Source organism: Microcebus murinus, chromosome 4 (genome assembly GCF_040939455.1).
Source record: "Microcebus murinus isolate Inina chromosome 4, M.murinus_Inina_mat1.0, whole genome shotgun sequence".
NCBI classification, from domain to species: domain Eukaryota; kingdom Metazoa; phylum Chordata; class Mammalia; order Primates; family Cheirogaleidae; genus Microcebus; species Microcebus murinus.
This window is the reverse complement of record NC_134107.1, coordinates 74,812,083-74,829,514: the sequence shown is the minus strand read 5'-3', so window position 1 is coordinate 74,829,514 and position 17,432 is coordinate 74,812,083. Positions and strand designations below refer to the sequence as shown.

Sequence of the window (17,432 nt, the reverse complement as noted above, 5' to 3'; positions counted from 1 at the left end):
ATGCCACGGCACTCACTCTAGCCTGGGCAACAAAGCGAGACTCTGTCTCAAAAAAAAAAAAAAAAAAAATCTGTGACAATATAAATCTAACAGCTATGTAATATTGCATAGTATTTATTAAATCATTCCCTTACTGTTGGATATTTTAGTTGCTTTAAATACAGGATTTTTTTTGCTATACGTAGTAGCAATAAACATGTGCACATATTTGTTCCATTAAAAAAGGTATTCTTTGAAGTGGAATTATGAAGTCAAAGAGAACATGCTTTTTTAAAAAATAAGCTTGAGTTTTGAAGAATAAGAATAATAAACTAGAAAAAGTAAGAGCGATGCTGACATAAGAAAGTGTATGTATGAAGGTTACACGGGCATGAAACAGCAAGACAACATCTAGGAACGCCAAGTAATTCGCTAGATCAAAGGGGTGTGGGTGCTGGGGTAGGGGAGTGGCTGAACAGAGATGAAGCCAAAGAGATGGACAGGCATCAAATCAAATACAGCCTTGGGAACTGAGTTATGAGGATTTAACTCAAGCATAGAGTTAGTCATGAGAATCTCTGAAATATTTTAAGGAAACGAGGAACATCGGCATATTTGTGATTTAGAAAAGTCATGCTTGCGACAATGATAGATGTGGTACATGGACAGAAATGACACCTCTGAGGGCCACTGCAATAATCCAGGAATAAAGTAAAAATGGCCTGAAGACAGTAGTAATGTACAAAAAGGGATACACACATTTTCAACATCTCCATCCCCACTAATTAGTTACTGCTCTAATGTTAAATGCCATTACTCAAGTGTCTGAGAAAAGTATACTTTTTGAATTCCCAAATCTTCTGAGCATTTTTTAAAAAACTTATTCCAAACCACTACATCCAGTCCTCTCAAATAATTTTCCATCCTATACCCGATGTTCATAACTGCTACAAGAATAGGCCTTCATTATGTTAAATCTGTGCGATAAGATGTAAAAGAGAGTCAGGGAGTCAGAATCTCAATCATATCTTGGGTATGTCTTGAGCCAATCACTAATGTTACCTCTTCCTTAGAAGAAAGCCATAGCACTAGGTGAACTCTGAAGTCTTTTTTTTTTTCCCACCTCTGGATGTCTATGATTCTATACAAGATCAGGTAAAAATAAAGAGCTAGTTACAAACCATTATTTTTACTAAAAAACACATTTTCCTTGAGAAATTTAAGTCAATTAAGAATGATTTCACTAGAGCAAGATGACTGAGATGATGGGCTTTGTTCACGGTTGACTGGCTTCAAATCCTCACTCTACTACTAACTTACTAGGAAACTTCGAGAAATATTCTTAACCTCAGTTATATCTTACCTGTTTAGTGGGGATTTTAAAAAAAGCACCTCCTCTTCAAGTTTGTGAGTGTGCACATGTGTGTGGGTAAAGAAGTGTGATCATTAACTGAGTTAAGACATGTAAAGCGCTTAGAAAAGCAAATGATACACAGTATATGTACAATACAATACTTATTATGATTATTCAAAAAAGGGATGCAAACAAAGGATATCAAGCTGCTTGAATCTATAAGACGTGGTGACTGATTTCAAAGACAGTGACGAATCCCTGTGAGGGAGAACCGTAGGTGACTCTCCCTGTTTACGAGCGAGAAGGTGGCACAGATGTGATGTAAGTTCTAAAGGGATTCTATACAGCCCTGTGTCAAATGCGCTGCTCAGGTTCTCTCCAAAACTTTCTCTTTGTCAACATTTATTCAATGCTCCTGCTTACTCCTGACAGATGACGACACCTTGGAGCTTTGTCTCCAAATCGACCTACACTCGCCTCTGTACCTATGGAAGAGAGAATGGCCTCAGCAGCAGCCAGTGAAGGGAGAGGATGGGGCAGACACTGGGGATTGGGAACACCATGGACAGGAGGCAGGTAGGCCCTGACCGATATTCAGACAAAACCGCATACCTTAAGGTCACCTTATGCACAGAACAAAGGGCTTATAAAGTCTTAGGTAAAAGGTATAGCAATGTGATTTTAAGTATTACTTTTCCTTGGACCCACCTTCACACTACTTACGCTGGGATTTCATCCGCTTGATACAGTCATTTCCTACTTAAGAGCTGTTGTTTTCACTTCTTGATCTTCTCTTGGCATCCCTCTGGTCCCTAGAGGGACCAACAGCACCCACCACCAGAGGACAGGAAGCCACCCACCATGTAAACATGCAGGAGTGAACAGGACACACTTAATCAACAAATGCCGTATTTATCATACTCCAGATACACGGTCTCAGTGCGATGGGGTGATCTTCAGAAACACAGCTCTCACTCTGCCTCCATATCTTTTCTAATTGTCAATAATGACAGGGGTCCTAACACGAATCGCTGCATGCTGCAAATTAACTTGGTGCAAATAGGATTCAGAACTAAAGACCTGATTTACAACTTGATTTTATTCTTCTATATATTTTGACAGTTTCTTATGAGTTGCTTAGATAAGGCAGTAGGTGTGTATATATATGTACACATATACACTTTATAAATATATAACATTTTCATAAAGAATATATATGAAATTGTCCAACTTTCATTATTATATATTGTCTAAGGAGATTTCTAGATTTAACAACCAAAAAAGTGACCCTAAAGTTGCACATAGGAAATCCACAGAGGCCCCCCAAAATTCTAAAGGTGTATAACACCCAAATATATGCCTGCCTATAAGAAAACTATTGTAATGATGCTCAAACATGAGCAAATGTTTACACCAAAGCCAAAATTCTTTATAACTTCCCCAACACTTTTCTACAGGAAGCAAACTCCAACGAGACTATCCCTAACAAAGCTATTCTTAAATCCAATAGTTGATTAATTAATCATAAAATCTTATTAAAGTAATAAATCATGCCTTAAATGTGTAATTTTTAACAACAACAACAAAAAAATACCGAACTATAAATTCGTTCACCAATTATTTGAGAAAGACCAAGCCTTCTTCTCCCCTCACCCACTATACGGACATGTTTCTGCAGGTTGGAGTTTCATCTCTTTCTTGCATAAACAGCACACATAGTTCATTGTCTATGCTTTCTAGTTAGGCATTCTGTAAAATAAAGTAATGACTTAGGGCTACTTAAAAAAGCAAGCTTTTAGCTGTTGCAATTTGACAGAAACTTTTTGGAAACTAGCTTTTAGCATTTAACTTGGTTTCCCAGAAGCAACTCTCTTTACACAGACACATTTCACTAATTTACATAATATTTAATTAAAACATATAAGTGCAACTGGCATTCGCGAGTCTGAGCCCACAACTAAAACTGACTCTTGTAAACACGTAACAACTGTTGGGAGCGACAGTATGTAGGCACGCTAAAGAGGAAGCTACAACTGCAAGCAATCAGTGAGTCATGGGCATCGGTCAGATTGCTTTAGAGTGGGAATGCAGTGTCTGTGAAGCCAGAATGGAAATTAAGTGGATTGGTTAACAAAGTTTCTACTAGAAATGGAAATTATTTAATAAAAAAAAAAATAAGGTTTTCCTATGAGGCTATATCAGTTAGCTATTGCCACAAAAATGCCACATAACAAACTACCCCGAACTCAATGGCATACAACAATAATCGTTGTCTTCTGATGCTCCTGGGTCCCCAGCTCATCTGTGATCTAGCAGGTCAGTGGCTCTGCTTCAACCCGTAGTCTAGCTGACCTTGACTCTCCAACTGGAGATTGGGCTACATTCTACTCTCTGCACGCTATGCAGGCACCCAGGCTGAAGGGGCAGCAGCTACCTAAGGAAGTTCCTCTCATGGCAATGGCAAAGCACAAGACCCTTTCAAACTTTGTGTCCTGAATGCTTAACGTTCTACTGGCCAAATGGAGTACCTGGCCCCAGTAGAAGTCAAGGCACAGATGGCAGACTCCACCAACCTAGAGGGCAAAGTAAGTCAGCAGGCTAAGTCCCAGAGTGAGTAAATATACTCTTCCCATGGAGATGGGGGTAGGGAGTGAGTATTTTCAATAATCTAATCTACCACACCGGCCAAAGCAAAATGCTTATTTGCACGCTTGAATATGTCAAAATTCTGCTTAAAACTGATCTTCAAAGTCACTTTGGGCTCTGACATCCTAGGATTTTACAATTCTGTGACTACTTTGATAAAAGTGCATTGCTAGGCTGATTGATAATGTTAATAGAAATAAAAAAAATTAGTATATGAGCCACTGTTTTGTTTGAACTAAGGAAAACATTTTGGTTCAGGACTATTTGCCTGTATAGATTCAAGCACAGAGAATTGCAATTTAACAGAAAAAATATTCCCCCATATGACAACAAAACAGCGTCCCTTTCACATTCAATACTTGATTTAATGAGATATGGAGTTTTAAAAAAATATATTGTTACTTTATATGTATCACATACATAACATCATAAACATAAGTTTAACTACATACTCTTACAATTTATTCAAATCTTAACCATGAAAACATTCTAAAGATTAGAAAACATTCTAAAGATTAGACACCTAATCCAACTACTTCATTTTATAGGTTAGGAGAGACACTGGAAAACTGGAATTATGAAAAATAAAAGGTTATAATTAACAAGCATAAATGTACATAAGTCTTGATTTTAAAATCACTGTCATCAAAATGAACACTTAGAGTTGTTTCTTATTTTACATGGCTTGTGTGTTCCTGAAAAGTAAACCAACCAATTGGTAGTTACATGTTAAATTGGTGGTAGAGACTTAAGTGTGGTTTTCAGAAATGAAGAGTAGTGAGTTTGAGCGTATGATGAAGGTATGAATCAAGGTGACCTTTGAAGGATAGATACATTTGGGATAAAATGATGGAAAGAAAATGGATTCCAGAAAAGGTAGGAGAAAAGTGTAGTAACGGATGTCATAGAAATAAGAATAAGCATGGTATGTTTGCCAATCAAGAGAACCAGAGATGTGCAGAGGGACTTGTTGGCCTTTGGAGGAAAAACAAGATTGAAAACAGAGATTGAGGCCAATATTTGAAATCCAGACACAGGAGTTTGGATTTGATATGATAAGAAAGTAAAATGTTGAAAGTGGTTGAAAGTAGGAAATTACTCTGACAATGTGGATGGATTACTAGGAAGAAAAAAGACACGAAAGTTCTTGGAGAGGGCCATGTCCTTAATCCAGCATGAGAAAAAGAGATGAGGATCTGGCCTAGGATTCCAGCACCCCTAAAAGACAGATGGAGAGGCTCCTGCTTTCAGCATGGTACCCGAGAAAACTGGAGAACCAAGAGTTTAGAGTTCATGTCACATGCTGCAAAAGTAGTTCCCTGTTATTGTTGCTATGTTTATTCACGTTACATTAAATACCTAACAGACACTAAAATAAACTAAAATATGGAAGTAACCACCCTATACATGTCTAAATGGGTCCTTGTTTCAAAAACGTCCCCTAACAATCCCCACTTACAAAGCTGCTGTTCTTTCACAGGAATCTAAGAGTTTGCAACAGCTATGAAAAGCTCTTTATGTTAGCATCTGTAGAAGCACAGAGCACTGCAAAATGAACATATAAGAAACATATAAGAAAGGCTGGACAAGTGTGCATGCCCACGGTCATAGGAAAGGTCAATTCAGTGTTCTGTTTTCCTCTGGGTTTTAAAAAAAGGATAAAATGAGATTACTAAGATGATATTAAGATCAACACACTATAGTTCTGTCCCTCCACTGGTAACAAAAGCACAGAAATACAATGATAGAAAGCTTTTCACTAAGTACACTCTTGGCCGAGATGTTTTCTAGAAGAAGAGTTCTGATATAGGTTAATGACTTTAAAATGCTTTATAATTGACATATTACATTCACAAAAGAGGAAATTTGAAAATAAACCTGAAGTGATCAAGTAATGTTCCTAAAGTGCTCAAAAATGTGGGTCTGTAAAACATATTTATACTATTTCTTAGAATACACCCTATTTATCACTCATAGAAAATCAAAATCAGTGGCTCTCCAAGTTATTAGAAATGTTCAATTGAAGACCAAATTAAGAAAGCTTTTACAGTATATTTCAGTAATAAGTGCTTATTTTCCAAAAGAAAAATCTCCTTTAAGTATGCTCAATCATTTCTCTTTCATCATGTTCTAGATTATGCATGTGAAAAAAACAGTGAGGAAAGAATAACTGAAGGGAATTTGAAATTCAAGAACTTTAGTACTCAAGAAAGATAATGAGGGCACAAACTGATTAAAGTAATAATGAAGTTTCAGAAATATTAAGACCTGATTTTTTAATAAGGAAGCTGAGGAATACCATCATAATTTTCATTAAAATTTTGGTAACAGCAGACATTTCATTATGGGCTATAAAAACCAATGTGTTGAGCGCTGCACTAAACTTGCAACCTGCTGATAACAGACAACTCGTAAAGTTGGTTTATTATATCGGAAATGTTCTAATAAACATAATCATATTCTACAAATCAAGCAAGTTTACGCACTAACTTACATCAGCTCAGAAGAAGAAGAATGGGAAAAGCAAATGAGGAGATAAGGACATGATTTTGTACTCTCTGCAGAGTAACAGGGTCTAAGAGTCTCAGAGCCCCATGTGGACGTTAACCTTCAGAAATCTATTCTGGCTACAGAGCCTTACAGTGTCCCTCTAATTTTGTCCTGTAGGCTTTTCTGTTCTTCTTCCTTCACCACCTTCTAGACCCTCTGACTTTCATTTCATTTTATTCAGAGGCTCCGTAACAACTTCATTTGCCAGCTTTTAAATTATTTTGATAAAGTGTATGATATTATACAGTTATTACAACTAGGACCGCAGGAAACATTACCAGATCGATATCACCATCTCCCATTAAATGGCAATTCAGTGTGTCAGTAATTTCCTTTCATTGCACTTCAAATCTTAAAATACCCAAGATCTTTTTTATTATGTCCTCTACAATCCCTGCAGGCTCAAAATGTTACCCATTCTGGAGGGGGCAGGAATAGGAGGGAAGAGGGGACTTAATAGGACTGTTACAAGGATATTGAAGAAGTAATTTGACTTTTCCCCAAAAGCTGAAACTATTTTTTTTTTATTTCAGAATATTACAGAAAATTGTACGGGGGTAAAAACGTTTTGATTACGTGATATGCTTTTGTGCAGTTTGAGTCTAAGTGATAAATGTGCCCATCACCAAGGAAGCATGCATTGTACCCGTTAGGTATAAATTTACCCATCCCCTCCTTCCTGCTCCCACCTACTTGGTTTAATACCATATAGCTGAAACTATTTTAAAGGCAGAAGATACACATTCTCTATAAACAGATTTGGCATCACTTGTATAAAATACATGAGATGAATGCAAGGGGGTACATAATTTGGGAAAACATATAACTGGTACATAAAACTCATAATTTCACAGGTACTCCTGTTTAGGATAGGATTAGATTTATTCAAGTGAAATAAAGAATAGATTTAAAGAAAAATATGAGGTAAGCAGTGGTACGGGGATTACCCAGCAATGAAAAACAGTTTGAAGATGCTGTAAGAAAATCTGTCCTTGGAAAACCCGGTCCACCAGGGCCCCTGGGATAGGCCTCCCCCGGTTTCCCTGCTGACAGACACAACACTGGGCAAGGCTCATGGCCAGATCTCCATCTGTCAGCTGGATGGCAGGGTTACAGATGAATACTTTATTTGGCTCAACAGATCTTAATTTTGCAAAAGGTCTAGCAGGCTTCCTTGGCAATACTTTCCTTAGCAGGCTTGTCCAAGGTCTTGGACAACAACAGAAGAGAGGGAGGCCTAAGGATCCCCTTCCTTAATATTTCAGTCATTTGAGACACATTTTCCCTGGGTTGCTGTACTCTATATACCAAGTGTCCTCTTCAAATGGCCCCTTCTCCCATGTACCTTTCTCTCTTCATTCTCTCCCATCCTCCCTCCAACCTACATGTGATTTCCCCCTTTAAACATCCATGGCATTTTGCGCTTCTTTCTTTCTTTCTGCTGATCTAAATTGTATTCTGCCTTTTATGTTGGTTATTTCCATATTATTAATTAGGAGCTCCTTGAGCCCACCAACCACATTTCCTTCATCTTCCTGATCATCCTAACCCAACCCACCCGTTACTCAGTAACTAACAATATGTCATACACTTATGAGGAGCTCAGAAAGTAGTTTAATTCTGCCACAGGAGTGCAAAGTTTATGCTGGAACAGAGAATTCTTAACCAGAAATTGGCATAGCCCACTCAGTCTTATATGCTAGATTTCTATTCTGCTCTGTGATCTCCACCCAGGTAGATCTCTCAAAAAGCTGAGCATGATGAACACTGGTAACCCCTTGCTCAATTTCCCCTCCATTGCTTTACAGAGGCTCCACTGCTCCTTCCCACCATCACTTCTCCATCCCATCTGTGCAGGGCGTTAGAACAGCATCAATTAAAGAGAGTTCTTTGATGAGTAAGCCAGGGATTTTTCCTTCTGGAATCGCAGAGAAGTGAGATGGAGGACCATGACTGAGTCGGAGAGTTGGTCTAAATTCTTATGCAGCCATATAATGAAAAAGATGCAACCATCTCATAGCAAACCCACTCCCAACCCAAGAAAGAAGTGAAAAGAATCAAAATAGTCATCTTCTAAGAGTTGTCACACACAGGTTGAAAAATGAGACAACAGTTTTGCAACATAAACTAAATCCACTTCCAAAATGAGTACCTAGAGGAAGGCAGAAAAAGCAAAGTTACATTTAAAAGATTAATGGGATCTGGCAGGATCTGGCTTCCTGAGATTAATGGGGCAGACTCAATTTACTGAGTTTAGCATATCAAAGGAAATTGTTACCTCTCTCTTTAAAGGATAAATCAGAAGAGCTACAGAAAGGAAGAGGCAAATGCAGAGTACTAAATGACAGTCAACCAGTATTGGCTGAGCAGCTATTATGTGCCAAGATCTGTTTGGGGCTAGAGCAGATTCTCTACCCTCAAGAACCTTAAGTCCTTGGGGTGGAAGACAGAAAGGAGAACATATAAACACAGGTCACTTCAAGTACTAAAATGTGCTGTGAAGAAAAAGAGTGAGGATCTTATTTAGAGAGAGTGGCAGAGAAAGGACTATGCCAGCTGGGTGGTCAGGAATGGCTGCCCGGAGGGAGGGAGTCAGGACTCACTGAGGATAGAAGCAGCAGAGGGAAGTCCTGAAAGAAAAAAGCAGCAGAGTGGCAGGGACATTCAGAAGGGTTAAGGTACAGAGAAAAGGCCAGCTGGGACCAAGAACTAGGGACTCAGTGGAGAAAAATGAAATAGGAGTATTGGGCATAGAACCTTGAGGCTAACGTAAGGAGTTCAAGTGCCGTGCTGGTCTCCATGGGAAGCCCCTGGAAGGTGTTAAGGTACAAGGTAGGGAGGCAGTCTGATGACCACTCTGGCTCAGTTAGAGAATGAACTGGAAGAGTGCAAGTCTAGAGGCAGGGTTTGGAGGCTGCTGCAGGAGTACAAGGAAGAGATATTGATGGCTTGATCAGAAGCTGGACCAATAGAAATGGTGAGAAGTGGTCTGGTTTGGGGTACATTCTGGAAGTAAAACAGGATTTGCTAATGGATTAGATGTGAAAAATTAGAGAAAGAGGAATCCCATAATGACTCCTATATTTGAGGCTTAAGAAATTGGATGCATCATGGTGCCATTTATGGAGATTAGAAAAACTGGAGTAAAAATGGGTTTAGAAACATGGTGGGAGAACACTAATTCTCTTTAGCCACATACATATATGATGTCCCTTAGACATATAAATTGGAGTCTAGTTGGATTTATAAATTTAAGAGTAATCAGCCTATAGATGACATTTAAAACCAATGGACTAGATGAAGTCATTAGAGATGGCAGAAGTCAATGTAGACAGAGAGAAGAGGATTCAAGTTCAAGCCCTGGAACATTCTCGATATATACAGAGAGGTTACTATGAGGGTCAATAAAGGAGACTGAGGAAGACAGGCCAGTGAGGTGGGAGGAAAACCAGGGCAGGATTATATGACCAAAGCCCAGAAAATAAACTCTTTCAAGAAGATAAAAGTGGTCCTTATATACAGAACACTTCCGAGAGGACTCACACTCCTCTGCCAGCTTAACATCTTAAAGTTCATAACAAGATGTCATTAATCACGTGGGGAGAAAGAGCCTTAATGGAAAGGACAGTGGCCACCGCCAGGGCAGTAAGTGAACATCTGCTGTTTCAGATGGCTTCACCATAAATTATTTCTGACCTATCTAAAAACAATGCATTTAAAAAGAAGTGAGCTTCAACAGACAGCAAGAAGATGAGTTTTGAAGTGGCACTAGAGGATGTAGGGTAGAAAACTTCCCAAAGTCCAGCCTTCCAGGCAGGCTGCTGAATGGGAAGAGGCAGTGGGTTATAGTGGCTAGACTGGCGTCATGAGCTCTTAGGGTCGTATTCTGAAAATCATTTCCTCCCATTTCCAAAATGGTGATACTCAATGCTAAGTACTCTCTATACACAAATGAGTTGGGAAGAAGGTGGGTAAATATTTTATTGCCCAAGAAAGCTTGGCACTCTGTACACGCACTGTATTATCATTATCCTTTCTTTTGCTGTTACTTCTAACGAGAATTCCTCTTACTATAGTTTCTACCTCACGACCTCAAACCACAGGCTCTTCCAAGTAACTTAAAGATCAAGTGAAGAGCAAAAATGTTCTGCTTGTTCAAATTATGAGACCCACCTTCATTTTTCCCATGGGATATGAGTAAAACCAGGAAGCTGAAAATAAATCAACAGGTTAATTTTTATGCTCATCTAAGTATTTTGTGAAAAGAACCCAGTACATACTTCCTTGCAGTTCTGAACACAGACCTAAATTATTTGAATTCAGGGCACTTCTGAATGGTTTGGGGGCTAAACGGCCAGGCCAAAGAGTGTTTCTAGCTCATTAAGACCACATATCTCCCAGCTCCTGTGGCCTTTCTAGAAATCTGTCAACATTGTGAGTCATATCATAACTACAAGGAAATGTTTTTAACTTAACTTTTGACCTTCAGTCTAATGAATACTCTAATTCTACCAGTTCAAACTGTTGAATAATTCAATAAACAGTGTTCTGACCCAAGGCAATTTAAGATATGGTGATATTTTTTGCTTTCAGATGAAGAAGAGAAAAGAGCTGATTCTGCATTCGATTCCAGCTCATCATGTTAAAAACACCTGAATACATCCATTTTTTAGTTTTTCCCATGCAAGGTAAAAGATGAAATGGAAAATAATCGTTTCAAACCATAGTCTCTCTTTACTGTAACCAAAATCTCCCTTGAAAATATCACTTCTTTTTTCTCCCCACTTCCTTAAAAGGAAGAAAATTGTAAGTTGGAACACTGCTTACCAAGGGGTATATTTTATGCATGTTTCTAAAGGCCAATCAGAAGTTTTCTGAAGCAATGGGTAACTTATATTTTAGTCAACCTCCACAAATGCCTGGGGAAATATGTAAAACATTAATCAGGGTAACCACAGTTGCATACTTATCATCTGAACGGAAAAGAAGTAAATACAGAAGAGCAACCAGAGATTAAAATTAAGTTAGTGATGCATCTGAAAGCTCAATTAGCTTCTATGAAAAGAACCAAACTTTTTAAAAAAATGGAGGAGGGAGAGGGATTTTGAAATTACAGTCTCAAGAGAAAATATTTTTACTTTTTAAAAATTAAGAAAAGGAATTCTATGCTAATCTTTTATAGTTGGCATACATATTTACATTTTTCCAAGTTAAGTATTAGAATGTGTTGGGAATATCTCTATTTAGGAGTTAAGGCACCTGGGTCCTGGTCCATTCTCTTTATCTAACTAGCCGAGTGGCCTTAACTTGCGGTAGCAGAAAGAGCCCAGGCATTGGTGCTACGGACTTAAATATAAAACCCATCTCTGATTCTTGCTGTGTTTCCCTGGGCAAGTTCCTTAACCTCTCTGAGTATCAGTTTAGTCACATGTGAAAAGGGAATAACAGCTATTAATATCTGTCAGGGCTGATCAAATGAGATAATGTATTAATGGTTGTTAACGTGTAATTGGGAAAACTGTTTTCCCTCCTATATTTTGTAAATGAAGGACCTAGGGGGGATAAAGAAATTCCCTTTATAGTCTAAAAGTCTATAATGCTAGTTATGTACACTGAAGGAAGGAGAACCTTAATTTTCAATATTCTGAGTACCTGCATGAGAAAGTACCACTTCATTCAATTTAAAGAACCAACTCCCCAAATCCTAACAAATAAGTATTCATATATGTTAGCCTCCAAAGCACACAGCCTTACATAGTTCCCACAAAGTATTTTCACAGACTTGGATTATTTAAGATTTTAGCATGTTGGCCTAAAAAAATGAATTTCTGCAAATAAATAATGCTAACCAGATGTGAGGGCGATCTGTCTGTGACATCTGTCACCCCACTGATCGCCAGGGTTGACGCAAGTGATCTGGCTTGCCTAGGCGGGTGTCCTCTTCCTCCCTCGCCACTCCATGTGCATCCCTCCCAAAGCTGCACAATGGTTCCAAGAGGATGACCCTTCCCAAAAAATAAGTAATGTTAACCAACAGCTTCTGGTGGGAGCTATCAAAATTTAAAATTTCTGTTTACTTTCCTTTAATATACTTCTAGGTAAAACCATGTTTCAGCACCTCAATCAGAGGATACAAAACACAGACAGCAGGTGAGAGGTCTAATTGGTAGGTATAATTCCCTGGGATCATTCCCCATCAACACCACTACTTGTTTCATACTTCCAAACCCTGTAGCTGCTCTTTCCAAAAAGCAATTGTTCCCAAGCTGCCACTCTTGGCCCAAGGACACTTTGCCAAATTCTGCGCACCTTCCAGGCTGCCAGGGGACTTCCAGCTTCTGTGGTCTCTCTCCCATCATCCCCAGTCAATACATATCCATCACTCTCTTCTTATGCTTAAGGTTAACCAATTAAAACTAATTTACTAATTATGTTTCTAGTAGGAGGTTTCAGCATTTACTTAGCAATTCTTTAAGAACAAGAAGAAATGTGCCCGCAATTAGCAATCTCTTCACTGTTTTCGTCTTTGAGGAGTGTAGACGCATACAAATAAATAAAAATTTATCTTCTGTCCCATTTTCTTCTGTCCTGAATAACAATTAAGTAATAAGATAAATTCACAAATGCCAAATAGATTTCTTTTCTGCTAAACATTTTTAATAAATGAAGGAGCACAAAAGTCGGCAGGATGGGAACGTAGGGAGCTATGGCCAGGTGACGGGCAAGGCGGTGTCAGGCAGGAAGCCTTTCCACGCCCTTCCACACCAGACTGGAGCGGTGGCAAAGTCCAAAGTTCTTCCAGAAGATTTATATCAGCCCAGGGCAGCACACAGACACATGCTAATGGGCCATTTGCTCACAGAATGTAACTCCACGGGTGATCTGCCTGAGTTGACTGAGAATTATGGAGAACGAATCACAGAGAATGAATATTATCAGGTGAAATCAGAGGAAGGTACCCAAGAAACATTCCCAAATTTTCAGATGGCATTTCCATAAAACTTCTGGCAAGTAGTCACCACCCCCACAAACAGAGGATACACTCTGCAAAACAGAACTAGGAATGCAGTCAGTCCCTGAAAACAATTGCTGCTATCCCTGAGCAGAAAGGATTTTCAACTAGAGAGTGGGCAAAAAAAGCTTTTCTAGCCACAACCACTCTAGACTGAGAAGGCTGAGGCTGCTAGAGTGGAAAGGGACATGTATTTCTCTAAGGCAAAATGTTGTACTAAATTCTCTAATATAAAGTATACCCACTAGAGTTAATAAAAGGAATGAAAGCACCCTAGATTACACTTAATTTTCTGACACAGACAGTGATAGAAGCTGAAAAGTACCTATCAACCGAGGCCACACAGCTCAATATGCCTCCCTAATGACATTTTATCAAGGAGGATTTGTACGTGTCAAACATGGAATAAATAGCATTTTGGTCCTGAAGACACTTCTTCAGCTCCTGCCCATACTAAAGGGAAAATACAATGTCAAGGGTATTCGGATGTACATTTTCATAGTGAGACCAGGTTCTCAAACTAGAGGATGAAATAAACAGCATGAATTGTTCAGAGAGCTACTTTGATGAATTTTGAAAAGAAATGTGGCTTATTTATTACCCTTTTCGCCTAATGAAAAACTAGTCGGTATTCCTTTAAAAGAAGCATTTAGAACCTGAGATAAATCTCCTTCCAACTTAAAGTCTTAGAGGAAAATATTAATATTACATCGTATCTTATGTTCCATCATAAAAGGTAGTTACTGAAGCCAAAATTTCAGTTGGGACAAATGCTAAAGTTAAGTTCAAAAACCAGGAAGAAATGATAGAGAAAAAGGCAAGAGAAGAAAGGAGGTATGGAAAAAGAAAAAGAAGCCTGGAGCCTCCCGTGCTTTCCCTAATGACGTGGTCTGAATGCCTGTGTCTCCCATCCCAAAAACGCATGTACTGAAATCTAAACCTCCAAGGTGCCCATAGTAGCAGGCGAGGCCTTTGGGGGTTGATTAGGTCATGAGGGTGGAGCCCTCATCAGTGGGATTAGAGCCCTTATAAAAGAGGCCCCAGAGAGCTCTCTTGCCCCTTCCACCACATGAGGACCCAGTGAGAGGATGCTGTCCATCAACAGGGAAATGGGGCCTCACTGCTGAATTTCCTGGTGCCTTCATCTTGGATTTCCCAGCCTCCAGCACAGTGAGAGATAATTTTCTGTTGTTTCCAGGCCACTTAGTTTGTGGTATTTTGGAGATAGCAGCCAAAATGGCCCAAGACATCCACCCTTAGTCATTCCCCAAGTCCCCTCCCCACCCCCAGGAGTCTTCCCGGGTCCTGAGCTCTGGGAACCCTCTTGCCCTCTCACAGGATGTTTAGTACAACCCTGTGATTTCCCGCTTGCTCATCTGTCTTCCCCATGAGACCAGGGCTCTATGAAGACAGAAAAAGAGGACTTCCCCTTTCACCATTTTTGTGGGGCTCCCAAACACAGTGCCTGATACTCAGTCAATATTGGAGGGTAAAATAAGGAGGAGAAGAAAGAGAAGGTGGTATAGTGGAGAGAAAGGATATATTAGTATAAAAGTCCAAGGCAGCAGAGTTTTTGTTGTTTCTTTTCAATTTCGACAATTTTGTGTTAACCTAGTCAAGCAGAAGGCAATAAGTTTTCATTCTATTTTTCAGACAAATATAGAGCTTTAGCACCCAGATAACTCAAAAATAATGGAACCACCTACAGCGACTATTTAAAGGCCCTCTTAACTCAGGCAGTGAGTCCCAAAGACAATAGCCCATCATAAAAACACCAGGGAACCTGTGGTGATTTCTAAACTCTTGGCTTAGCAATTACTTTCTTTCTTTTTCTTTTTTTTTTCCTTTATTGAGCACCAAGAAAGACTCCTACAGAATATTCATAGAATTAAGTCCTTACAATCTAAAGGTGGGCATGGAGTATCTCTGACACAGAATCTTCTTTACTCAGGGAGATTTAGATTTCAAACCCAAGTTGAAATCAGCATATGTTAATCTTTGAGTGATAACAGCAAGAAAAGATGTCTGATTTCTCACCATGATGGCCCTTAAGATGTCAGAGTAAGCTAGTGACAGCCAAGCTGAGTTCCAGAACCTCCACAAGGAGCTGAGAAAGAGAAAAATCCATGGCATAACTCAGAAGAAGCATGGCTAGTGTCTCCCTCACTTCTCTTTGTCACATGAAGTCAGAAAGATAAATATGAAATGCAAACTTAAGCAATATTCAAGCTTCATGTGTTTAAAAGATGAGAAAATGAAAATATTTCTGTCGTTATAGCAACTGGATTCACCCAAAGTGTATGGTGTACCACAGTGGTCATTCTGAATTACCAGTTAAGCTCCCTCTAAATACATAGTTTGTTCTACAGAGCAAGGGACAAAGATGACATTAATGTCCTTAAAACAATCCAAGATTGGTTTCTACAACTTAACCACTTCAATATACATTTTACTTACACTATAGATAATCATTTCCTGTTCTGTTCTTCATACGTGGGAACCTATACAGTAAGCCCTATTCTTCTCAAATATGTACAATAAGAAAACAAGGCTTAGAATTTGAGTCTCGAGGTATTCCAGATTCATATCTAAAGTAAATATTAGCATTAGTGTTAATGTCCCTTACCTTGTCATGAGAAAAGGAAAATGTCATGTTACTCTGGTTTCTATTATTTTTCATTTCTATAATTAAATTAGCCAAAGTCAACAAAATGACACTTAGAATGCACAAGGTAGAAGAGGCATAATGACAGAGTTAAAATGAGACTGTGGGGTTGGAGGTGATTGGTCCATAGCTCACATATAACTACGTGCTTATAGGTAAGTTACTTAACTACTCTGCCACTCACTTTCTCAATCTGTAAAATGGGGGTGATGGTATCTACCTATAGCACTTCTCTGACCACTGCCCCACTAGCACAATACCTGAAACCCTATAGTGGTTCAGTCATATGTCAATGTTCTTTCATCCTAAAAGCTATGATATCATACAGATCCCTGCTCTTGGAGGGCCTAGAAATGTAGCCAGTAAAGGAAGATCAGTATGAAAAAAAGAGAAAAACGATTAAAACTAACACAAAGTAGGATATGATCAACTCTGACAGATGATACATTGGGGAAATGTTTCATAATTTGTTCATTTTCAAGCATTTAGAATTAAAAGTTAAAATTATATATACACACACATATAAACCTATATTCAACCACCATATTTATTACACAACGTTTTAGAATAAACAGAATGTTACTCAGAAGATCCATTCTTCATATCTTGTGCACTCTGCACATCAGAAAGGAAATTTCAGAATAAGGATAAACAGTTTTTTGCAAACTTTTAAAATCTTAATATAAAGCAGTACTATGGTTTTATTGCTCACATAGCATTGATGATATGAAATCGTCTTGAGGAAATCAATTTCCTATTTACAACAGTCTAATGTGACACAAGGGCAAACACTACATAGATAGATAATTCCAGATTGTGATATGAGACAAAGATGCTGAGGAAAACCAGGTTAAATGAATTGAAAAAGAAATGATGGACAGAGCCACTAGAAATGCGGAGCACACTGAATGCTGGCGGAGTTAACACAGTCAACTCTTCAGCACTGAGCTATGAATACTGTGAACAAAGCCACCAAGGTCAGTACCCCAGGTATTAGAATAAACAATGTGGGATGTATTGTCCAGCTACAAAATGAGGAAGAATAATGAGGGAAAAGAAAATAAAAATTAAAGACATCATGGTAGGGAACAGGGGTTAAAGAAGAACATCTGCATTTCAGCAGCTACCTTGACCACAGTACTTGCCTCTATTTCTCTATGGTGCTACTATTCTTTTATTCATATGATAGCACTGACAACCATCCTTTAGAAACATTTGCAATCACT

The 17,432-nt window shown here is 38.7% G+C and overlaps 1 protein-coding gene across 4 annotated transcripts in view; it reads right to left on the bottom strand.

The window, feature by feature from the left end:
* FAT3 (FAT atypical cadherin 3) overlaps positions 1 to 17,432 on the bottom strand; it is a 635,879-nt gene that overhangs the window by 581,998 nt on the left and 36,449 nt on the right. The window lies entirely within an intron of this gene.